General features: G+C 56.3%; 1 protein-coding gene across 4 annotated transcripts in view; it reads left to right on the top strand.

Annotated features, from left to right (window-relative positions):
• Positions 1 to 24,049, top strand: part of CACNA2D2 (calcium voltage-gated channel auxiliary subunit alpha2delta 2) — a gene marked incomplete at both ends in the record, with an annotated part of 136,977 nt that overhangs the window by 42,753 nt on the left and 70,175 nt on the right. The gene's annotated exons all lie outside the window — the stretch shown is intronic.

Below are 24,049 nucleotides of genomic sequence, written 5' to 3'. Positions count from 1 at the left end.
AAAGAACACAGTTTGAGAACTGCTGCCCTGTGCCTGGGAGTGTGTCAAGCCCAGGGCTTGGCTTGGGGTTAGCAGCAGGGAGCCTCTGGGAACAGAGGAGGGGGGATTAGGGAGGTGGGGGACTCAACCAACGTCACAAGGAACTTGAGTAGCCTGGGTCTCTCCCTGTAATCAGGTGCCCTTCATCCTGAGCCTCAGTTCCCCTATCTGTGTGGTAGGAAGCCCCAGCTGGGCTGGCTGACACAGTCAGCAGTGGGGAAGAGCTTGGCTGATAAAGCTCTGACTTGGTTGACAACATGCCAGCCATTCCCTGGGTGGCCCCCCAACAGCACCGTCTTTGCACTCAGATGGGGTTACCTGGGCGGTAGGTACCAGCAAGTGGGGTTACCTAGGCCACCCATGACCAGGGCAGAGTAGTACCCTGAATCTGGCTGGTGGCTGAGGGCACATCCCTTTGGGGTGGCTCCCAAAGACACAGCCCAGCCTGTTCTGAGTGAGTCAGGGTCCTCCCTTCAGCTCAGTCCCAGGTCTCTGAGCCTCCCCAGGGCCATGCTCTTCCCTCATTGTTACATCTGCCTGGGACGCCTTCCTCAGTCCTCACTTCAACCCACTGAAATTGAGCTCCTTCTCCCAAGGCTGGGGGAATGGGCCCCTGGCAGGGTTTGGGAGCAATCAGACCAAAAGAAACCCCCTCACAAATCAGGTAACCTGGGCCTCAGTTTCCTCATCTGTCAAAGAGGGAGAGTTGTCTCTGCCTTCAGGGTCACGTTGAGATAAAAAAGGATGTGAAGTAGCTGCAGGTAACAAAACCAAACCCCTTGTATGTTGAGGCAGCAACACAGGGACATGGAGCTGCAGGAGCAAGAGGCTGGACTGGGGCTGGAGGCTGGGGACGAGACTGGGGGCCAAAGACTGGAGCAGGAGGCAAGAACTGGACCAGAGTACCAGGGGTCAACGGATGGACTGGGGGACCAGGAAAGGCTGGGCAGTGCAGTGCCTTCTAGAAGTGGGCCCACAGGCTATTTTTGAAAAGCTCCGAGGAAGGTTATAGAGTAACTTTTTGCAGGCAGCCGCTGGTTACCAGGAAAGATATTTAGCAGGAAAGGAGGCCTCAGTCCCAACTTCCCTGCTGGCATTTTGGGAGATTGGGTGAGCTGGACCACCTGCCAGAGCCCAATTTATTGCTTTATGTCCTGGCTTCTTTCTGTGAAGGATGGGGAAAGGGCACAGAAGGCCTTCAGAACTCTGAGACTGCAGCATTCTTGGGGAGGCTACAAAGAATGTCGTGAAGGGCATGGGACTGGATCAGAGACCAAGTCCTGGTGTTGGCTGTGCCTCCTCTGACCTCTGTAGGGTGATCTTGGGCACGTGACTTCCCTGCCTGTTTTTTAGTTTTCTCATGTAAAACCAGGTAGGGGGACAGGACACTGTCCATGTTTCTGGTTTGGGGCAGGTAGGCACAGCAGGTGGACAAAGGACTGAGTGAGGAGGGGCAGAGTATAGGGGGCAAGCCTGGGAGCGCATCAGGGTTCCTGGCAGGTCCTCAGTCCCTCGGATCATCTTAGCCAATCGCTGGGGGAAATAGAGGCCCAGAGAGGGCACGGACAGGCCCTCAAACACACAGCAGGGGGTGGCAGAGCTGAGGCCAGAACACAGGTATTCACCCCATCCCAGGCCAATGGGTGAAAATGGTGAAATAACAATGTCGTCCTGGCTGCAGTGGGCAAGACACATCTGTTTAACAGACTCACTCAGCCTTTCCAGGAGCTAGTCCCATCCCCTGAATGTGTGAGCCTCTCCCATTCCCCACCCTACCAACTTTGCCCCTTCTTGCCCTGGGCAGCTTTTGTTTCCTGGGAGCCAACCCCAGAGATTCAGGTTAAGTGCTAATTAAAAGCCACCAGCCTCCTTTCTGCAGAAGCTGAGCCCCCTCCATCAGCACACAGCCCAGGCTAGTCCTTCTTCATCATTTCTAGCCTTTGGCAAATGATTCCACATCACTGTGCCTCAGTTTCCTCATCTGTAAAGCAGGGATAACATTCCTTGTCCTGCCTCCCTCCTGTGGCATCGTGAGGTTTAAAGGACACATACCATGTGTGTAACTCGGTCGGGACTACAGACATAAGGCCACCTGGATGATGGGTGAGACCCGCCTTCCTGGGCAGGGTCGTAGGATGCTGCCCAGGGGTCAGTCAGAAGTTGAGGATGCTTGGCACTGGTGACAGGCATGGATAGATGGGGGCAGAGTGTGGTGAGGATTGGTGGGGGGAGCATGCGGGCCCGAGTGTCTGTTTTGCTGATTGCTCCTTTTGCTTTCAAGGAGATTAAACTATTTTTAGTCTGCGCCACTGCTGGTGAGACGCCGGAGGAAGCCTTTCCTTCGCCGAGATTTTCTGGAAGCTGCCAAGTGTGGTCTTCAACTCCATTCTGGGAGCCTCCCCAAGCAGGCGGGAGGGGACATCACTGTCTGGGGGTTGTGGGGACAGGTTGGTGCGCTGTTGCTCCCCAAGGTCCTTGCTGCGCTGGCCTCCAGAGCTGCACGGCCCCAGACTGTGGAGACCAGTAATCTGATGCGCCCGATGTTTGTAATGCTGTGTTTAAAAAAAGTAATTTATTTTCTAATTATTCCTTGTCTTGCATAACTGTGCATCGCCAAAGTGTCGCTATTTAAAATATTTATCTCTCTACGCCGCAGGAGCAGCTCTGAAGCGTGGAGGGGGAAGAAATAAAAGTCCGCGTGCTGGTCGCAGGCATATTACTTTGACTTGTCCTGGCAGTTTGGATGTCTCCCTGTAAATACATTTATTTTTCATTAGGATGTTTCTGAGCTTGTGGCCCCCAGAGAGCCGGAGTGATTACGCTGTCCATCTGTGAGAGATGCCATAGAGAGGTGCTCGTGGAATGAGGTCCACCAAACGCATCCCACGCCTACCTGTACCAGGGCGAGTGTCCAAGCGAGTGTGGCCTGGGATGTGCGTGTGCAGAGAGGATGCAGTGCTGGGCTGCATGGAGCTAGGTGGGCCACATGGCCAGAGACTTTGGTCATTTGGTTCCATGGGAAAACCGGGCCCAGAGGGAGTCTGCTTTGGAATGGAATCAACCTCACTGGCAAAGTAGACAGTGTGCCTGTGGCCTGTTCTATCCGAGGGGCCAACGCTTTTCACTACAGCTCAGCAGGCTTTGAGATTGGGATCAGAGAAATCCTGGGTGGCTTCAAGGGGTACACACATCCCAGAGGCTTGAGAAGAGGGCCCATGGCTTCCCAGCACGGAGGACGGGCACCTGACTCTTCCCCCTTCTCTGCCCCTCCCTAGGCTGCAGGTTTGAGCCTGTTGCAGCGGCTGTAGGCATCTGGGGGCTGGAATAGCACCTCTCCTTCAGCCACCCGGGAGGGCAGGGACTGGACCTGGTTCCTCGCTCACTAACAGGCTCTTTTCCAATCAAAAAAAAATTTTTCTTTTTTAGCTCACTGAGTCTAAGAGAGAGTTTTATGCTGAATTTTAAAATACCTTATTTTTTCCAGTCTCTAAACTACTAATCTCCTGGGCTAAGGGATTCTGGGACAAAGGCGAGGCCTCGGAGTGGAAATCTGTAAAATTAGCTTCAGCGGTATTAGTGTTTGCAGTTGGAGATTGAAAAATTGCTTTCCCAGGGTCTGATTGGACGTTCGGCTCTCCTCAGGGAAGAGGCAAGAACTCGCTCGGCACAGAGACACCTGGGAGGGCGGGGGCTGGGAGTGGGGGCAGCTGAAGGACAAATGCTGGGAGGCTGTTTTGGGGTTCAGAAAAGCTTCTCCTAGGAGGCCCTCTCCTGGGGCCCGTGAGCTGGATGCTCTGCAGAGCGTGTGCTGGTGTGAGTGTAGTTTCTGCCTGGGTCTCCCCCATCGGTGCACAGCTTCTCCAGAGCTCTGGGTACACAGCAGGTGCCAAGTAAATGCCATGGAGCCCAGCTGGGTCCCTTCCCCTTCTCTTACTGAGGCCTCCTGGTTCCCTGATCCCCACTCGAGTGCTCCCACACAAGGAGGGGAGCTTCCGGAACCTGACTGAGGGGCCAGCTCTGGTGCCTGTTGGGGCGCCCGCCCGTGTGGCCCATCAGGCCTCTTGTGTGCTTGATTGCCTCTGATTGGCTGCAGCTGAATTCAGCAAAAGCTATTATTTGCCCTTGATGAGCCAATCAGATGGCCTCATTGGCCATTCAGAGCAGGCATCAGAACCTGGGTGGGGGGAGATGGGACACAGTGAGGCGGGGGCAGGGCAAAACAGATGCAGGACCCGCGCCTGGTCTGTGTCCACCACCACCTTCACACAGATCACACCTCCCTTTCCTGACCGATCCTCCCAAACCAGGGCTCCTTACCCGCCATTAGGCCTGCCTCCCAGCCTTTTCCCTCACTGTTCCCTCTTCCTGCAAAGCCTTTCCTTGCACATCTGCCTGCCAGAACTCCTCCGTGAAGTCTGTTTCCATCTCTCCAGGCCAAGGTGAGCTGTATCCTCCAAGCTCCCAGAGCATGTTTGCTGCCCCTCTCACTCTGCCAGAAAATACAGAAGTCACCAGGATGGTGGTCGAGGAGATTGGGATAGATTGGGGTTCAAACTCTGATCAGCCCCTTCCCACCCCTAGGTCCTTGGACGAGCTAGTTCCCCTCTAAAGCTTTGGTTTCTTCACCTTTAAAAGGGCCTAATAATCGTAGGCCCTTCACATCCCATAACCTCCGCATTCAGGGCCGCCCCCACCTGAAGGGGGTGGGGCCTGAATGCGGAGGTTAAGGGATGTGAAGGCAGGCCGGCGGTGGGGGGCGGGGGGACTAGAGGTCTAGCAGTCACCACGGCAGGGCTTTCTTGAGCCTCTGTAGCCTGGCCAAAGGTTTGGCAATGGTGGAGGCAGACAGCATGTCTTAGGTCATGTTCGTGGGAAACAGGCTCTGAGACGCTAGGGTCTGCGCACAGAAGGTTTATTTTGGGGGGAGGCGGTGCTCTGAGAAACACTTTTAAGGGGATGTGTGGAGCGGGCCTGGTCAGGGAAAGAAGCTGACCACAATGCAGCTGAATGGAGGTCTCAGCAAGCCCTGTGGAGAGCTCTGGGGCTGGCATGGCTCCTTAGAGCTGTCCTAGGTTGAGGCCAGGGGTCCTGGCTTTTGTACCCTGCACTACCTGGTCACTGGAGCAGGCTGCTCCTGGGGAGGGGGCATAACCATGCATGGAGGTGTCTCCCTTTAGTCAGGGGAGAGTCCCAGATAGGCTCAGCTGTGGGCCATCGGCATCTGGCAATTGGAGAATAAGTACTAATCCTGAAGGCGGACGTTCAGTACCCACAACAGCCCACCTCTTGAGTCACCTGGACCCCGAGCTTCATATAGTAAATTTTGTCCATGTTGGAGCTCACTTGCTCTAGAATTCCAGTTGTTCCCTTTTCCTGGGAAACTTGCAAGAGGAAGAATAGTGGGATGAGCTATGGTCTCCAACACAGAGGCCACAATTGGTATGCATCCTCTCCTTCCTTTACCACCCATCCTAGATTCCCTTCACCCTGACCCAGGCCCTCATCCCTGGTGGGTCTGAGCCCCTGCCCATCATGCCCTTCTCAGGCCATGGCTTATGCCCTTGTTCATCCTTCATTAAAACTAGACAGGGGAGTACCAAGAGATGCCCCAGTGAGTCACCTGGGTGTCCAACATATTTTTCCCTGTCCCAGCATCTCTTGATAATGAGAATCAATTATTGTTCCATGACTGCTGCTCTCTTGGCCTGAGGAACCTAAAGTGACAGGCCAGTAGCATGTTTTCCTCTCCGATGCTTGTGCCCTTCTCACCAACACAGTCCTTCTCACTTCGGTAAACAGTGTCCTCTGGGCCCTTCCACGGAACATGGTCATGAGAGGTTTTCTGGCCTTTTGTGGTAGAACTACTCTGGTACGTCCACTTGTCTAAACCTTTGATCCCTTTCTCAACTTTGCTATGGGAGTTCTGGCATTTCAACTTCTCTTAGTGTGGGCCATTGCTTTTTTCAGGTTTCCAGCATCTCTTCGGGTCCTTTCTGGGGTGTTAGATTCTGTATCATGAGAAAGTGCTCTCATACCAATTACCTCTCCCATATCCAACCTTATCTTCTACTGTCCTTGATCCAGCAACCTCAGGATCCAGTCCTGCTGTTGGCTAGATACTACAGTACCTTCAGGACATAGTCCTTTTTTCTTCCTTAGCAGGCCCAGCGCTTCCTGGGGTTGGTGGGTTGGTTATGTTGTGATTTGATCCTAGTTTTTGGTCTGGTGGGTGGGAAGAGGGGAGTGCGTTGTTTTGTAACATGGAGGCCTCTTCATCATCTTTAAGCAAGGGGGGTCTTAGCCTTTAACAAGGAGGAGCAGCCACTTCTGTAGGCTCAGAGAGTTTAAGGCAGGTTTCAAGGTTCTCAAGTGCAGTGACCCTGATGCCCCCACCTGACAACTCAGGGAGGGACCCATTCCTTCCCAATCAGGGTCCTGACCTTGGGTAGCCAACCTGCTGAGATTGAGGCTGTAACTCCCTCTGAATCTTTGCCACTCTTCTAATTAAGTCCTGTGCCTGACCCTCAGCTTTTGCTGCCTCTGGCTGCAAGAGATGAGAGTCTTTTTATATCCTGCCAAGGGGGCTTCTAACTTTCACACTTCACCTTAAATTCATGATTAATCACACTCAGCCTTTCATCGTCTCTTTCCAAAGCACTGATAGCCCTCAGCAACAGCCATCCTCTTCCATAGTCCTTATAATTACACTTCCCTGAAATTCTCAAAACCTGAAATATTGCACCCATCCACAGGTATCCCATTTCAGTTCACGATGTGTGAACGTTTGATCAGTTGTACCTTTATCACACGCCAGGATTGTCAGCACTCCACCGACCACTGTGGTGAGGCCCTCAGCGCCATTAGGACGGCTCCCACTTAAGAATCGGCTTCCTGGGACCACTCCCAGCACCAGCTGTAGCAAGGTCGGGTCCCTGGAATCAGACTCTGAGATGGAGGTTTGTGTGCAGGTGTTGGTTGGTGCAGTACTCTCAGGGACCACACCTGTGAGGGATAGAGCAGGCAGGATTGGGCAGCAGGAGAAGTTTGGCTGTGATAAAGCTATAACAGAGGCCTCAGCCAATTCCACATTGAGCACTGGAGTGGCCTCACCCCTCAGAATCATCCCTGATTGAGGTGGACCTTTGTACTCCTCCACTTGACCTGTGTGTCAAGCAGAGCGCGGTTGAGGCAACTCCCTTCTGCTCAGGCCATAGCCTGGGCGGGGACTCAGCTGAGAGCCGCCAGCAGGCAGCATCTTGGCTGCTGGGGGAGTGAGGGCCTCGTCCCGATGGGAGGGTCTGGGCGGCACACCACAGCATCCACGTTGTGGTGCCTCACACCTCGGATCCTGGTTCTGGTTGTGCCTCTTACCAGCTGAGACCTTGGGCAAGTCCCAAGAGCTCTCTGAGCCCAGTGCCCCTCCTATAAATGGGGCGTTGCCAGGCCCCCACCTCCTGGGACTTCAGGGATGGGATCTGCGGGTGGCTCAGATCGGTGAGAGCACCAAGACTACACACGTGTGGCAGGGCCAGGGCCAGTCACCATCCAAGTGGGGGCTCAGAGCTCAGGGACCTCCAACCCCTGGAGCCACCAGGCTCCCCGCCTTCTCCCTTGACAAGGAAACCAAGGCCTGGGGCCACCCAGGTTTGGAGAAATGGGAAACGTGGGCTAAGTCTTCACTGTTGATAAAACCTCATCAAGTCTGACTGGCTCCTGGCAATGAGTGAGATCAACCCGGCACTTGGTCAGGGGCTCAGGGGTGAAAATACTGTTTCCTCTGAAGGGACAAGCAGAGGCTGTCTGCTCAGCCTATTCGGTGAGTCAATAAATTAGTGGCGCATGGAGGCAGCCTGGGTTCTGGGGGCTGGACTCCAGGATGACAGGTATTATTTGTTCAACAAAGTGACCAGAGAGTAGGTGCCATTAGGCATCTAACAGAGGGGGATAAAAGCGATGATGGGGACTAGCAGAGGCAGCGTGGCTGTCCATGGCTGGCGGGGGTACTAAGGGCCAGCAGGCGATGGACGAGAAGACCTTGCAGAGGCCATGAGCTGGTCACTTCTATCGAGGCCTCTGTAGGCCAGGTGGCTCTGGGCCCACCAAAAATGACTCCTCACTTGCAGGGGCGCCATGCAGATTGGGAGATGGCTCAGAGGACCTTCCCATGTCCAGGGCTGGCCCAGGGCCAGAGACCCTGGGTCACGTTAGCCAAGAACACCCATGATGTCAGCTGTGTGGCTGGTGTGTTGGGGTCTGACTGTGGGGCAGGCGCCTTGGAGTTGTGGCTGAGGGCAGGGAGGAGATGGCAAGCAGAGAGGAAGGGAACGTCTGGGATGGGCATGCGCGTGGCGGGCATGCCTTTTAAAACGATCATCAGCCTTAGTGTTCCAACAGCCTCTCTCACTTTGTAAAAGCCTTTTCTTTTGAAAAATAAAAGAAGATTGGAGGCAAGTACAATATTTGGCTGTGGCGGCTGCTAATTTGGCACTGAGTGTCACCTCCGCTTTTCTCCTCCCTCATGCCAAGTGCTCCTTCCCTGGCTCTGGGTGGGTGGGCGGGGTGATGGGGGTGCAGGGCGGGCTCCCGGAGCCTCTTAAGATGCGAGATTCATTTCCTTAAACACACATTGTCTCACTCCAATTTCACGTCCGAGCAGTTCTGGCAAGGAATTAGCAGCCCCTGGGAGAAAGCGCGCAGGTTCTATTTACACGGGGGGTGGGGGTGGGGCAGGCTGAGGGGATATGGGGTGGCAGTGCAAGCAGGGGGCTTGGGGCCGTTTGAACAGGGAGTCCTCAGAGGACCTGGGTCAGGGCCTGCCTCACCTGGCCAGACAGCTCTCGAAGGGAGCCAGGCCAATCCTCTGTCAGTATGCAGAAATCCTGCCCCATTTGAAATGTCCTGAGTACCTGGAGGAGGGGAACTATCTAATGATTTGGGGACAAATTGAGGATATCAGGCTTTCAGGTCAGAAAGGACGCTTAAGACCATTTGGTCCAACCCCTCACCAAACAGGACTTTCTGAGACCTGGGGGCCAACTTCTGTTGACCCCCTCTGTGAGGGGGGGCTCGCTCACTAACTGGAGGCTGCCCTTTGCTTTGAGTCAGGCTCCTGGACCTCTCCTCGACTTGGCTTCTCACTTGGCCTATGGGTCTCCTCCATGGCCCTTGCGAGCTTAGGCGGCTACAGTCCTGTAGCTGTGTGGGAGAAAGAGCCCCCTCCATGGGTGGCCCCCGAAACCCAGCGTCAGGTCCCTCCCCGTCCTGGTCAGTCCTTAGGGCACAGGCTCCCACGCCACAGGCCTCCCCCGAGCCCGGCCACTTCTTTCTGTAAGGCATTCAGGCTGTTGTGTGTGTGGTGGTGATGGTCTTAAGGAGGAGTCAGGAGGGCGATGCTTCGACCTCCCTCCTCAGTGGCACGTTTCGGACAGCGTGACAGCAGCCCAGGTGATTAGGGAATTCAGGCTTCCCACCTGGGTTTGTTTGGGGATATCTTCCAAGGCTGGGGCTGCCCTTTTATGCCCTTTCTGCCCTCCCCCTGCCCATACCCACAGTCATCCCCAGCCCCCACCCCTGGGGAATCTCGGCACTGGGCTGGGCACCCCATAGATGCCAAGTCAGAGCTGAGCCTGAGGAGTACTGTGGGGAGGTGGCCCGTGCCCCAGCTCTCCTGGGCAGCTGCTCATTCATCACCTTTTAGAGGGGAGACCTGCTAATTTGTCAGCCCATTAGCTGGGCACAAGTAGCATATGGACTCGGTTCCTGTTGCCCTCCTTCTGCCTGCCTCGGACAACATCATCTGGACTCACTGCACAGCCCAGTTCCGGTTTGTATTGTGGCACGGGTTTGGGGGCACCATTTTGCCCCAAGGCTGAGCCCCTGGGTGAGGCAGCTGAGGGTTTAGTGGCTCTTGGCTTCTCCAACAAATCTACGTTTGGAGTTAGTGACAAAGCCTCTCTAAGCCATGAGCTGAGAAGGGCCCTGCTTTCAGGAAAACTGGGCTTTATTTTTAGTGTTCAGAGAAAGATAATTTTTTCTCACCCACTATCAGTAAGGAGATCAACTGTTTTCGTGGTGCTTCAGCGTCCTCTTGTCTGTGGGTGGGGGTGGGCAGGAAGGACCGCCTTGTCTGCTGATTCCATCGTCCCTCCCCACACACACAGAAGGGAATGTGTGCCCTGGAGCTCTCTCTAATGCAGCCTGGCATCATCGTCAAGAGGGGTCTCTGTGTCTGTGGGGTCAGTGGCTGGCAGGAGGCACCAGCCCAGTATGGCCGGCCTGAGTCTGAATGTGTGACCAGTGCTGGGCTCCAGTCCCTCTGAGACGATGGTAAGATGGGTAGGGGACTGGGTCTGCTCAGGGACATCCCGGGCCTGTCACATGCACATAGATGTTCCTGAGGCCTACTGTGTGCTGCACTTGAGCAGAGGGATGCAGGGGACTCGAGGCTGCACTCAGGGAAGGATGCATCCCACCTCATTCATAGCGAGCTTTCCGCCCACACGCACGTGTACCTGGACACACACCAGGACACGTGTTTGCGCATGCATTACACACACACAGCAACACTATCATCCTTCCCATGTGCAGGCTGGTGAACACTTGTGTACACAAACCCCACCGTAAACTACACATGATGCCTCCCAACATACACATATGGACACACACTCAGGCACCACTGGCATCACCTGGATTTATGGCAGGAGATAAACTTGCAGTTTAGCAGCCCTAAACTGCTAGCTCTATAAACTCAAAGAGCCTGATAGCCAGGTCTTCACAGCGTGTTGGCAGCCCAGCAAAGCATGGGACCATATAGGAGGGGGTTCCCAGCCAGTTTTGCAGGCCAGCCCTCCAGGGCAGAGTATACGCAGGCCCAGCTGGCAAAGGGACCTATGCTGGGAATGCCTGTGCCAGGCAGGGGCCGAGAGGCAGGACGCCACGTTGGGGCCTTGGCCTGAGGCATCTCCAGTGCTCCCCAGAGGCCCTAGGATGCAGGGAAGAGACAGCGACTCAGAGGGGTCCAGGCCCTGGGGTCAGGTTGGAGGCTAGATTGTGTATATGGCAGGGGCAGTCCTGTAGCCATGAGGAACTGGCTGGTCTGACATCTTAGCCTGGTTCTGGGTCTGAAGGAAGGGCCTTCCTGCTTGGACCCCTACGAGCTACCAGAAAGAGCAGAGCTCAGCCATGTTCCAGTGGGGGTGTGGTAGGGCAGGGACCATAGCTGCATTCTAGAGAGGCTCAGAGTTCCCCAGGGCTCCCTGGTGTCTGGGGCAGGGGAGTTCTGGGCAAGCAGGCAGGTAGGCTGCCTACCCTAGTGTACAGGCAAGAAAACCAGAGGGGCTAGGGTATGCTCAGACACCTTCAAGGAGCAATGATTGAACAGGGCTGACCCAGGCCTCTTGCCCTGATCCTACCCTGCAGGCCACAGGAAGAGGGCCAACTGGAGTCCGTTCCCAAGGTCCTTCCCCAGTACCTCAGAGATCCTAGTTGGGGGGAACCTCTCAGTAGGCCCCCTGTAAGGGATCTCCCAGCAGGTGCAGTGGCATAGGTAGGAGTGGGGTAGGAGGAACATAGTTTTCCAGTTCTCTCCCTGCTAAGGAGGAAGTAGGGCCACCTTACATAATTGGGGCAGTTTGTTCTGCTCTTGTCCTCCTGGCATCGTTGCTCTCACTGCCTTCTTGATCAGGGAGCCCTCGACAGAGCTGGAAGCTCAGGCATCACTCCCTCCTGCTGGAGGTTGCTGAGCAGAGGACGCGGGAGCCCAGAGCATCTTTGCCGCTAAGACCTGAGGTGCCTAGGCCTGGGGAAAGTGGGGGGCAGAGGGGACAAGGTCATTCCATGTGCAGGGACCCAGGCCTTCTGCCCCCAGCCCACCAGATGACTCCATGGGTTCTCAGAGAGTTCACGCCAGCAGACCGTCCCCCAAGGCCCTGGTGAGGGGTTGGGGTCGGAGCTGCCTCTGCCCTGCCACTGGACCTCCCCACCCCAGGCAGCTTTCTTCACAGGCCCTTGTGCCTGGACGATCACCTTTGCTGTTGTTCCCCTGCCAGGTAGGCACTCTCTCGGCCCATCCATTCACAGCCCCCTTCTGGCAAGTCTTCCCTGACCTCCCGAGCACAGAGGAAGTGCCAGTGGCTGGAGCCTGGGACTTCCTGGCCCTGCCCTGCTGCTTACCCCTCCCTCTTGGGCCTCAGTTTACCCATCTGTATCCTGATGGGTACAGGATACCCATCGGCCTGGGCCGATGTCTTTGAGAGATGAGCTGTTCAGGGACATTCAAGGCAGGATGAGGTTTGCAAACACCAGACTCAGCTGACCCCCACTGACTTTCATAGCCCTGGGGGCACGTGGCCCCACAGACATTACTAAGGGGGCAGTCAGAGCCACTTCCCAGAGGAGGGGGCCTGGGGCAGCACTGGGGCTGAGGAAGGTCACAGGATCCCATGGAATGGAGACAAGCTTCTGAGAGGTGGGCACGGAGGTCTGGAACAAGGTCTGTGTTCAAGTATGTGGTTAGTCTGTGTCACCGAATCCCAGCTCCACCAATTACTGTCTGCCTCAGTTGCCTCGTCTGTGAAATGGGGATGATGACTGGGGACTATAAGGGTTTGATACTGTGTACGTCTAGCACGGAAGCTCACTTGGGCCCCATTGCTGTTGGCAGCTATTCCTGTGGCAGTCATCACCCCATCAAGCAACCCCTAAAGCTGGGCAGTGAGGAGGTGGCCCACCTGGAGTGTGAGCCCAGGCGCAGTGTTTCTGCCTCCCCTGAGCACAGCACGCTGACTTTGAAGTTCATGGCTGTTCAGACCAAGGACCCTCGCGGTGTTCACTGGCGTGGCCAAGCACTGGGTCCTGTTTGCACAGTTCATTTGCATGGCGAACACTGAGCATGGTCACGGTGAAGATAAATGTTGGCTGCTGAGGTTCTTGCATTCATGGAGAGCAAACCTGGAGCTGGGGATGCCAAGGATTGTCACTCTCTCCCCACAGTGAGGTGAGGGGACACTGAGGTGCAGAGAGGGACCAGGGCCTGCCCAGGAGCCCCAGCTGGGAGTGGGTGTGGGGATCACTAGCCTCCCAGCTCTAGGAAACCCTGTGTGGTCACCGCCCTGGAGTTTTCCAACTCTCCTATGAGGGCTCAGGAGAGCCTGTGAATGATGGGAGAGAGTGGGTTCCCTCTGGGTGTGTGTCCCCAGCATGTGTGTGTCCTCAGTGTCTTCATCCTGTTTGTCCTGTTGTTTGCATGCATGTCCCTGACGTGTCCCCAGTGTATCTTCAGCATGTGCAGGGCCTCAGTGTCTTCATCCTGTTTGTTTGTTTATTTATGCCTCCAACTTATCCTGCAGAAGATTTAAGGGCACTTAACAAGGTTACACAAAATTCAAGAAAAGCCTATAAATTGGAAGTAGGAGAAATATAAAAGAAAAACTAGCAGAAGGACTAAGATAGACCTGGGAGATGCCGACAGAGGAAGTGAGCAAGATAGCCCAGGTGCGGGTGTGCTCCTTCGTACACTCGCTTGGACACTCACCACCAGCGAGGTTCTGGTCCCCACTGCCTGTCAGCACCTGACACTTGGGCATTGTGACCAGAGGAGGGAGCCCAGCCCTCCTGGGGATGCTGATCCAGAGGCCACTGTCAGTCAGGCCATACCCTTCCCCCCAGCAAGCCCCTGAGCCCTCATGCTGTTAGGAGCTTCTCCAGTGCAACGTCCAACAGGAAGATTTAGGGCCACGACCTTCAAGTAGCCCCAACCATCTGGGGCCAGAAAAATCTCACTGCTTAAAACATTTCAGATGGCTGCAGACCACCTTCTGAGGTGCAGATGGAAACCCACAGAGACTCACCCAGGCCTGGGGCTGCTGGGCATCCAGTGACAGTGGATAGGGCCGTCTGGGCTGTGGTGCTTTTTCTGGCACCCTAAGTGTGAAGCATGGACAGGATCTGCAGGCGACTTCCTGGGCACTGGGTGTGAATGTGGTGAGGTTGATGCGTGAGCTGCTGTGTGAGGTCAGGCACATGTACCCGGAACTATAATGAGCACATGTGTAGCGGGTAGGGCCCTGGGATGACTCTGCCCCCAAAGGGGCCCTTGATACCATGGGAGGCTGCAGCCGCTCCCAGGCTTACCTCCATCTCTGCCTTTATCCTGTGTACGTGACATGCCAAGATCCGGTGTTTTCACGAGAGCAGCCAACCCAAGGGCCTCTCGTTGTGATTGGCGCTGTCATTATTTGGCGACATCTTCAGCAGCAAATCTCAGCAGCAAAGGGCAGACTTCCAGCCTATGAGGCCTGGAAAGTCAGGCCCTGCAGGACAGTGTGGGGCAGGGAACGCTCTCAAGGCCTCGGCAGCAGCCCTGGAAGGAGGCCCCATGAGAAGCCAGCAGCACCTTGCATTTGACCTTTCATCTTTGAGGAGCACCCCACAAAGCCTGGCTGAGGCAGCTCAGGGCTGTGCGGGCACTGAGGGTGAAAGCTCGGGCCATGCCGCATGGCTGGTAAAGAGCAGGGTGGGGATTCAGACCCACGGCTTTTTAGCCAGTTCTCAGCTGTGAGTGCAGGGGATTCGGGGGTGGGAAGGTCTCCCCTTTGGACAGATTTGGACCTTTGTGGTATTTCAGTTTCCTCATCTGTGAGATAAGAAGGGCGCCCTCCTGGTGCCTTTGTCACAGCTAAGGGAGGGAGATGGATGAAGAAAAATCTGATGAGGCCCCCCCACCCAGGAAACCTCCCTGGGGACTGTTGAGGAAAGGTTGGTTTCTGGCCACTGTGGAGTCCCTGAGAGCCCTACCCCAGCCCCTGAAGAGGGTTGCCCACGCTGGGCTATCAGTGCTAGGAGGGGTGGAATGGAGGTGACGCGGGCAGAGGAAGCCGACTTTGTCCTTTGCTCCCTGGCCTTTGGAACAGTGCCTCAGGCGCAGCCTCAAATCCATATCATGAGGGTGTTTATGGGGGTAAATTTCTGCCAGCTCTGGGCTGAAGGACAGTCATCTTAGATGAGATCTTGATAACAGCCGGCTCTGTGAAATGAGTAGGAGCCCTCGTTGGCCCACCGGGGGTCTGCTGGAGCCTCTGTCCGCCCTGGCTCCCAGAGCCCTCACCCCACCCTGCCAGCACTCGCTCCTGAGAGTGGAGAGACCAGGCCTTACAGAGCCGAAGACAGAGACTCAGAGGTGAAGGGGTTGAAGAGGCCAGATGGCAGGCCAGTGCCCAGGCCCTGGACTCGCTCCTGGAGCTGTCGTGTCAGGGAGTGGGCAGGGTCTGTGTCTAGGACCACGCTGGGCCAGGGCTGCTCAAGGTAGTGACCCAGGTAAAGGGCAGACTGGGCTTGTCTGGGGGGGCGTGAGACTGAGGGACCCTGGAGCCTGGAACTGATGACAGGGGTCTGAGGATTCTGGTGTCACAGCTCCTCCACTCACTGCCTACAGTCTCCAGCCATTTCCCCCGCCTGCCAGAGCCTTGCTTTCTTCAGCTGTAAAGTGAGGGCAGTGATTGTACCTGCCTTTTAGGGTTGTTATGAGGATGACTCAGTGGGTTATGCACTGAGCCCTGTCTGACCACATGGGCCTGGGGGTGCCTGTCATCACCATCCTCGTCCTTCTGCCGTTGAGAGGCTGAGGAGTCCTGAGGGAAGGAAGGCAGGGCCACTGGGTGGGGAGGCAGCAGGAGGGAGCCGAGCCAGGGTGGGCGGTGAGGGGGCCCAGACACAGGCACAAACAATCTGTTTCCCGTAAACATGGGCGCCCACACCAGCCGGCGACACCCAGCGACTTCTGTGAGTTGGGAAAGTGCGGGTATGTTTACTCACACTCCCCCGTGCCAGCTGGCATGCTGGGCACAGCTTCCCTCCCAGCTGCCTCAACAGCCGGCGGCTCCCAGATCAGGGAGGGGGAGCAAGCAGGGGCCCCCAGATCTCGCCTGTAGTTTGATTCACTTTGGGCTCACCCCCTCCCCAATCCTCATGCCATCCTGGAGTAAATCAAGAGGACAGGGGGCCCTGAGAGTCTCCATGGCAGGTCCACCTGGCCGGGCCATGACACAGTTCCCCTGCTGTCCAGGATTCCCTGAGTAGACAAAGGCGTGAAGGCCGGGACTGTCCAGGGACCCTGTTGAGTGTAGGCAACAGGTATCCCTCTAGTGGGGTCCAGGCCCCTGTCCCTCCCCAAAATCTGGCTTCCTTCTCAGAAAGTGCTTCCCACTGGGGTGTACACAGCACCGACACCTCAGGACACCCAGGACTGATGGTGTGCACATTGCAGGTGGGAGCTGTTGCAGGGCTCCGAGTGCCCCAGGGGCCCCGGGATGCTGGGGGCTCCACATCTCAGTTTCTCTGCTCTGGGAATGCCTTGTCTGAGCTTGGCAGTGGCAGCTGCAGGAGCTGCATGCACCTTCCCCATGAGGTCAGGGCAGACTTTTGGCTGGGAAGGAGTCTTCGTGACACTGCACCGCCCCACCACCAGGCCTGGGTCAAGCACCCTGGACTCAAGGAGTGTTGGGAACTTGAAAGAAGGGGCTCAGAGAGGGGGCTTCTTAGGTAGCCACTAAGCAGCCCATGCTTGAGCCTTAACTTCTGACCTTGGAGCTGGGTGGTGGGTGATGGAGACCTGACGGTGAAGCATTTGCTTTTGAAGTACACGAGAGTGTGCCCCGTCCCCAGCTCCCGTGGACTTGGCCATCTGGCATTGTCACCCGTGTGGGAGGGAGACACCCCTGTCAGATTCCTTTCTCCCCTCCCACCTGTCCCCAAATAGTCCCTTGACCACCAAGGGAGCCAGAACCTGGGGAAGATAGAATCACAGACTGCAAGCTTCATGTAGGCACACAGCCATGGGAATACTGTTATTTAATGATGGCAGCCTGGAGTCCAGCTACTGTGCAGGGTGACCGTGAGTGAATCCCTTCTGAGCATCTCTGACAGGTGGGCTTGCATATTTCCTGTGATGGGGGGCTCACTATCTATCCAGACTATGCTCTTAAGAGTTTGAGAGCCTCGAGTGTGAGAAAGTTCCTCCAGTTTCCTCTGAGCTGGAATATGCCTGTCTCCCCACAGGCACCATCAGGAACCTCAGAGTACTGCCCTCAGGAACCTTGCCTCTCACTCTCGGAGCTGGGTAGAGGCCAGGACACTCTCACCTAATATATACAAGCCTTAATACTAGAGGCCACGTTCCAATCAGGTCTGGAATAACAGGTGGATAATCAGGATTGCCACGGTTTTAAAGTCAGTTTAGAAATTCACGTCTGTTTCAGAGGAGCAAACTGACCATGCCTAGGAGTGGGCCACGCATCAGCGCTCCCTTGTGGTGGGTCATTACCTTGCCCCAGGGCCAGCGTGGGACAGGGCCTTGCAGAGGTGGGGGGTCTGCATGGGGGCAAGTGCAGAGAGGTTGGCACAGACTGGCCCTAGCTCAACTGGGAGGATTTGGTTTATTGTTTTGTACTGGGTTGTGTGTCTTTTGAAAAACAAGGGATTGAGCCTTTTTATGACATGGATTTTACAGTGTAACGAGGCTGCGTAATTTCCCATTCTCAGCAGCAAGTGCACTTTTTACACTAATTGCATAATTAGACATAATGTACTAATTGCGGTAATGGATGACAGTCAACTAAACTTTAACTTTAAAAACAGGGAGGCGTTGCTGGGGGTGGAGGTGGGGGCTTTGTGCCCCTGTGAGTTTTTCAAAGGGAATCTGCTGGTGAAAACTCCTAGCAGCTTCCTCTTAGGGGCCAAGTGGCCATAGAGCCACCAGGGCCTTCCCACCTTGTGATCTAGGCTACACCCCCTCCGTCCCTGAGGACCACCCCCCACTCCACCCCCAGCCACCTGGGTATCTACCTCCCTTCCTTTCAGAACCTGTCCCCCCAGCTTCCCTTCTGCCCCCCACAAGCCCCTGTGCTCCTGCCACTGAGCAGTCCATTCCCTCCCCCCAGCCCAAGGGCACCTGCCATTACTCCTGCCTAGAGTCCCTTATACCCCAGTCACCCCCATGTCTGGCAAACTCCTGCCCAGCCTTTCAAACTCTGCTTAGATGGCCTCTCCCCTGAAAAGCCATCTCAGTCTTTTCCTTCACACTCCCAGCCCCCGCCCTCCCCAAGCAGGCCAGTCTCACTCCCACATGTCTCCTGCACTCCTCTCCCCACTGCCACCCCTCTGCCATTAGCAGTCCAAATAGACATCTGTCCCCTCTGGTGGTGAGTCCCAGGAGGGCAGGGACAAGGTCTGGTCCATCTCTGCTTCCCCAGCCTCAAGAGACCCCAACAAGATCCTGTGGCATGAACATGAGTGCCCCAGTGGGGATGTAAGGACATGGGGTGGGGGTAGGGAGGAGATGGGGCCATTTATGGGCCACCAACCCAGGAGGGCCACATCCTTATCTGCTCCTGAAAGCCAGGCCAACACTGCCTTTGTGTCCTGTGTCACAGCCCATCATGGGCCACATTGTAATGGCCTGGGTAGGCATCTGTGACCCTCTCTAAACAGAGTGTTCATTCTAGGAAATCCCTATTCAATATGAAGGTTAGTTATTAATAATGTGACAACCAGCATCACAATATACAAACCCTGCTTGTGACGTGACACCACATACAGCTAACTAACTGTGGAGCCAACCCACCACAGGATGGTGGCAGGGTGGCATGGCCACGTGGGACCCTAACGTGGCAGCTGGTGATTGTCAGCAGCTGATGAAGCATGCAGCCGAGTGGCCCATAACCCACTGCCTGTGTGCCAACTGTGTGCTCTGAGGGCTCTGGGGACCCCTTGCCCTTGTCCTACTGTAAGCCCCACACCAGGTGGGCCAGAGAAGAGCCACAACCCCTGCCCCAGGTAACTTTCTGCCACACACACAGTCCAGGGCCTGGTGTGTCCCTAGAGCAGCGGGGTCAGGGTTTTCGTGCACCTGCTGTGAGTGGCCCCAAAGGAACTGGGCTGTGGGGCTCAAGGTTGGTTGGGTGTGGGGAGCATCCAGGATGTGCAGCCTGTCCTGGATCTGACCTGAGTGCTCTCAGTGGGAGGGTCTGCAGGTACCAGGCTACTCCATCCACCCTGTGGTCTTCGAGGGTGATTATTAGCAGCTATGTCAATACCCTTGATTTTCCCCACGAAGGCAGGAGACAGGGGCAGCAGCCTGGCGGGAGGGCAGGGGCCAGCATTGTCCTGACTGACTGGGGTCCCTGAGCTTGTCACTACCAGTCCCTCCATCCCTCCACCTCCCTCTTGGCCCAGCTTAGGATCTCTAGGCCACCATGAGCCCCCTATCCTCCCACTTAAGGCTCCCCTGATCCCTGGCACAAGTGTACCCCTTTTAGCAGCTGGCCCTTGTCTCCAGATCCTGTGGCCACTCCAGTGCTTGCCCATGCAGGCCGGCCTAGGGAGGCCAGCCCACCATCTCTAGGGACCTGTTGACATGAGGGCTGGGCAGTTAAAACCCCTACCAGCTGCTCCTTTCAATACCAGGGACCAGGCACTGAGACATGGCTAAAGGGGGCTGGAGAAGAGCAAATCCCCCAGGAAAGTCATATCATGGGGTTCAGCTCCCCCCACCCTTCCTGTGCCCTGCTCAGCACCCTGGGCAGGGGAAGGGGGCAGGATGCTGAAGCACCCAGATGAACCCCCAGCTGAGCTTGGGCCTTTGAGGAGACCGGCGGCAGCAGGGCCCAGCCTGCATCAAATCTTTCTCGTTCCATTTTCTTTCTGATTTAATTTTCCAGAGATTAGGGCCCGTTCACCTTCGCTGCAGAGAGGAGCCTCGCACGTGTGCCTGTTTTTACTCCCAGGGTTGGGTGGTTGGTTAGTTGATCAGGCTGGTTCTGCTGGTCCTCCCCCTCCTCCCCTCCAGAATGGCCCTCCTGCCTTCCACAGGCCTCAGGCTTTCAGCATCACTCTGGTTCCCCCAGGCCCCTTTCAGGCCCCCCAAATTCCCAGCTGATACCCTGTGCCTCACCTTCAAGTTTGGGGACAAATGCAGGGAAGAGAACTGCACAGAGTGTGACCTAAAGCAAACACTTTGGATAAGACAGACTATTCTTATCTGAGCTCTGCCGTGTAACATATCCTCTCTGGCCCTCAGTGTCCCATTTGCTAAACGGGTGTGATCAGAGCGGTCCTTCCTCCGGGGTTGTACATCAGCGAGGTCAAGTTTGTGAAGCACCTGCCCTTGGGTGGCTAGAGCCATCACTTGGCAAACAGGGCTGTATCTGCAGCCTCCACAGTCCCTCTTCCCTCCTTCCCCCTCCTCTCCCTTGCTGTCCTTGCCCTCCTTTTCGTCTCCATTTCTCCCACCTTCCTCCTCTCCCTGGGCAGGTTAGGTGCTGGCTTAGGTCCAGACCCCACTGCTGCCGACCTTCTGGGACTTAGCAAAATGCCTCAACAGTCTGATGGGGGCCTGTCCAGGTCACTGGTTCTGGGACCTTTTGTCTCCTCTGGTGGCTGTCTCTATGTTCAGGTGCCTCAGACCTTATTCCCCTCCCAGTCAGAACTGTTTAGAGCTGTGAGGATGAGGCTGGCTCCATCTGCCCCTGCAAGCATCAAGCATCCAAGCTTCCTGTCCAAGGTAACTGTTCCTCCAAGTGTCCTCCATGCTCACCTCCCCCTTATGTAGGGACAGCTATGGAAGCAGGAGGCTAGGCAGAGGGCCTGGGGCCCCTGACGAGGCCTTGGCCCCCACAGGCCCTGGAAATTCCGAGGCCAAAAGGCAGGTTGGCCAGACATGCTGCCTAACAAAAGAATTACTAGAGCTGAGAGAGGGTTGGGATGGGGCCAACACTGCCGGGGGGCGGGGGGCGGGGGGGGGCGTTACAGGAAGTGGGTGGGGGGGAGGTGAGAGACATGGAAGGACAGGTCTTGATAACTGGTAGGGGGTGCCTTCAAGGGGAGGAGGATGCCCGGGCAAGCACTGGCCATAGGTATACGGTACAGGATGGGGGAGCCAGGAACTCCTGGGAACGAGGAGCTGCCAACGGTCTCCTGAATTATCCCTCGGGGCCTCAGCTGCCGCTGCTCTCCCTGTTCCTCAGCCCCTCTGTCGCTGTGTCTCCTGCCCTACCCCACGTGTCCACCTGGCTCCAGCCAGCCTCTCCCCTAGTCTGCTGCCCTGTGCCACTACCATTCCCCATCTCCTCTGTCATGGCTGCCATGGAGCTGTCACAACCTGTAGACCTGTGGGCTCCCGTTTCTCTCCTTGGTCCGTCTGCCTGTGCAGAGCCGGGGGCCACGCAGGCTGCGCTGCTGTGGGGGCCATTGGGTTTTTCCAATTGCCTCTCTGGGCCGAGGACACCAGCGGGCATGCAGTCCTGCTGTGGTTGTTGAGGTCCTGCCCCCGGTGCACCCTGGCCTTCCTGTTGCTTCCAAGCTGACCCCAGGGACCAAGGCTAGAGGCTGGGGTTGAGGGGAACCAGCCTTGGCTATGCCCTGGAGCTGCCCTGGGCTCTCCTGGGCTTCTTCCTGGACCTGCAGGTGGAAAGCACCTCCCAGGACCACATCAGTGGAGAGATGACCTATCCCCCAGGGTGGGACCATCTGCTGGGCTGTGTCATTTGGATCTCTGGGACACAGTGTTCAGCTCAGGGCCCCAGCCCAGGGGACAGGGACAACTGGAGCAGGTCAGGGGGAATGTTGAGAGGGGTGAGGCACCTGGCATGGAAGGATCGAGGGCTGTTACATCTCAAGGGCTCATTTGGGATTGGGGGACAGGCTTGGCTAGTAGCTCAACCAGCCTCTGCAGTTCTGGAATTCTGCCCTCATCTCACCAGAAGCTTCTTCTAGCCCATTTCCCTACCCTCGCTCTAGGGAGGATTTAGATAAGCGGGGAAAGGCGGAGGGGAAGTAGGCACAGCATAAGCAAAGGTGCAGCAGTGGGAATCAGCATGGGCTAGGGACCCAGAGGCCTGCATGCAAGTGCCAGGTCAGTGAGCTGGAGAGGCCTCGAATGCTGGCACCAGGGCCCAGCAGAAGGATGTCATGGTGGGTCTTTGGGTAGACCCAGGAAGAAAGCATGGCAGATGCAGCCCCAGGCTCCAAGGGACAGCACACCTGCAGGCAAAAGTGGTGGAGTCAGACCTAGGTCACACTGGCTCCAGAGTTCTGCTCCTGAACATGGAATTGGGCATATGCGTTGGCTGAGGGTCCACTGCACACAGACCTGCTGCCTGGGGAGAGATGGAAGGGAGCTGGCCATAGCTGTACACTATCCATGGTGTCCCTGTGTCTAGGCTCCCCTGTTATCACCACCAGGGCCGAGGCCAAGGTGCTGGGGACAAAGACAGGATAGCTGATGGAGGGGGTGCTGTCCAAGGAATCCCTGGGTGGGGCTGGAGGGGGACAGACCCAGGGAGACCAAGGCTGCCTGCCCAGGAATGGGAGCCAATGACTTTGGATCCTAAGAGTGCAGATCTAGCCAGGAGAGAGTGGAGGCAGGGAGGGGACTGTGATTCCTTCTGCAGAATTCTGGTGATCCTAAACAATAGCAGTAGTGACAATAGTATAGGCTCCTCGTGGCATGAATCTTTTGGTCCTTGGTCCGCCTGTGAGGGGAGGACTGCCGTTCTCTCATTTAATAGATCGGACACTGAGGTTCAGAGATGGGGTATTTCTTAGCAGGGTCCCTGCTTCCAAGCCCTTGCATCAACTGTCAGGGTCCTCGGGTGTGACCCTGCCACCTGAAAACCCTCTCCCTCTGCAGCCCCTGAGCCCTGGTTCAGTCACCATGCCAGGTTGCAACGGGCATCCTGGACCCAAAGGGGAGGGACCCCCAGGTTCCCTAAGGAGAGTTGTCAGGAGGCTGCATGGTCCAGCTTCCAATACTGGGGCTGCCGCCACTATGGACAGCCCTGATTGGGGCACTTGGGAATGACCTTGACAGGGGAGTCAGTTATGGAAACTTTATCCCCTGCCCTGAGAAGCCAGGTGGCTGCGCCCCCTGCTGACGCCAGTGGGCCGCGGTGTGCTCAGCCGAGGTTTCAGCCGATGTGGCTGAGACGAGGCCTCAACACACCCAGGGGCAATGGTCCAAGATTGGGAAAGGGTGTATTTTTAATGTCTTGAAACCTGGGAAGAAGGTGTCAGGGAGGATGGGTGACTGGTTTTTCCACTCACAGTCGTGTGGCCTTGACCTGTCCTCCCCTATTTCTGAACCTCGGTTTCCCCAACTGTGGGCACCAGGCACCAGGCTCCCTGCATTTCTCAGTGATCCCCAGGGTCTGACCCCTCCTTGGCCTCAGCCTCCATCGCTGTCTTCCATCCGGGGGCCTCTGTCCTGAGGCAGGCCCTGGGGGGCCCAGGGAACAGCCTGGCCTGGTGCCCACTTGGGGCCTCCATCCTCCCTGGCCGTGTAGCCAGGCCTGCGACTCGCCCTGTAATCACTGCTTCTCTGTGGGAAGGAGCGACTTCACCACAAATTATTTTGTTCCAAGAGAAGGACAAAAAGAAAAGAGATGCCGGAGGGATGGGGGGCGGTGGGAGGAGGAGATTGCCTGAGCCAGCTTTGAGCGGTGCTTTAACCCTTGCACTGCCAGGTGCTGGGTGGGCAGCAGAGCAAGGGCTCTGGAGGCACCTGGTCCCCCACCTCCTCCCTCTGTCAGATGCCAGAGGCCTTTATCTCCCCTCATCTGGCTGTCACTCTACCGACCTTATCTCCCCTGCCTGTCTGTCTCTCATCAGCAGCCTCTCCCACCTCCTTATCTCCTCCTCGTCACCTCCTCTTTGTGTCTCTGCACATCCCTCCACTTCTGCACAGCCTGATGGCAAAGTCTGGTGGCAGCAGCTCAGTTGTGGCGACTCGCCTGTGACCTCTGGTGAAGGAGCCAGCTTGCAGCACAGACTTCCTGGGGTAACCTGGATGGACACATGGACTCATTCAGGCTCAGAGGCACATGCAGGGGTGTGCAAAGCATACACACACATATGCACACACGCATGCACACACACATGCACGTGCGCACACCCAAGACCCCAGCCATGAACAAAGACGCCCACAGAAACCTGCTTCTACAATTCCCATATAGCCCCCAGG

The sequence above is a fragment of the Grampus griseus genome (genome assembly GCF_964374135.1).
Source record: "Grampus griseus genome assembly, chromosome: 10".
NCBI classification, from domain to species: domain Eukaryota; kingdom Metazoa; phylum Chordata; class Mammalia; order Artiodactyla; family Delphinidae; genus Grampus; species Grampus griseus.
Note: the sequence above shows the minus strand (reverse complement) of the source record. Positions and strands in the feature narration are given on the sequence as shown.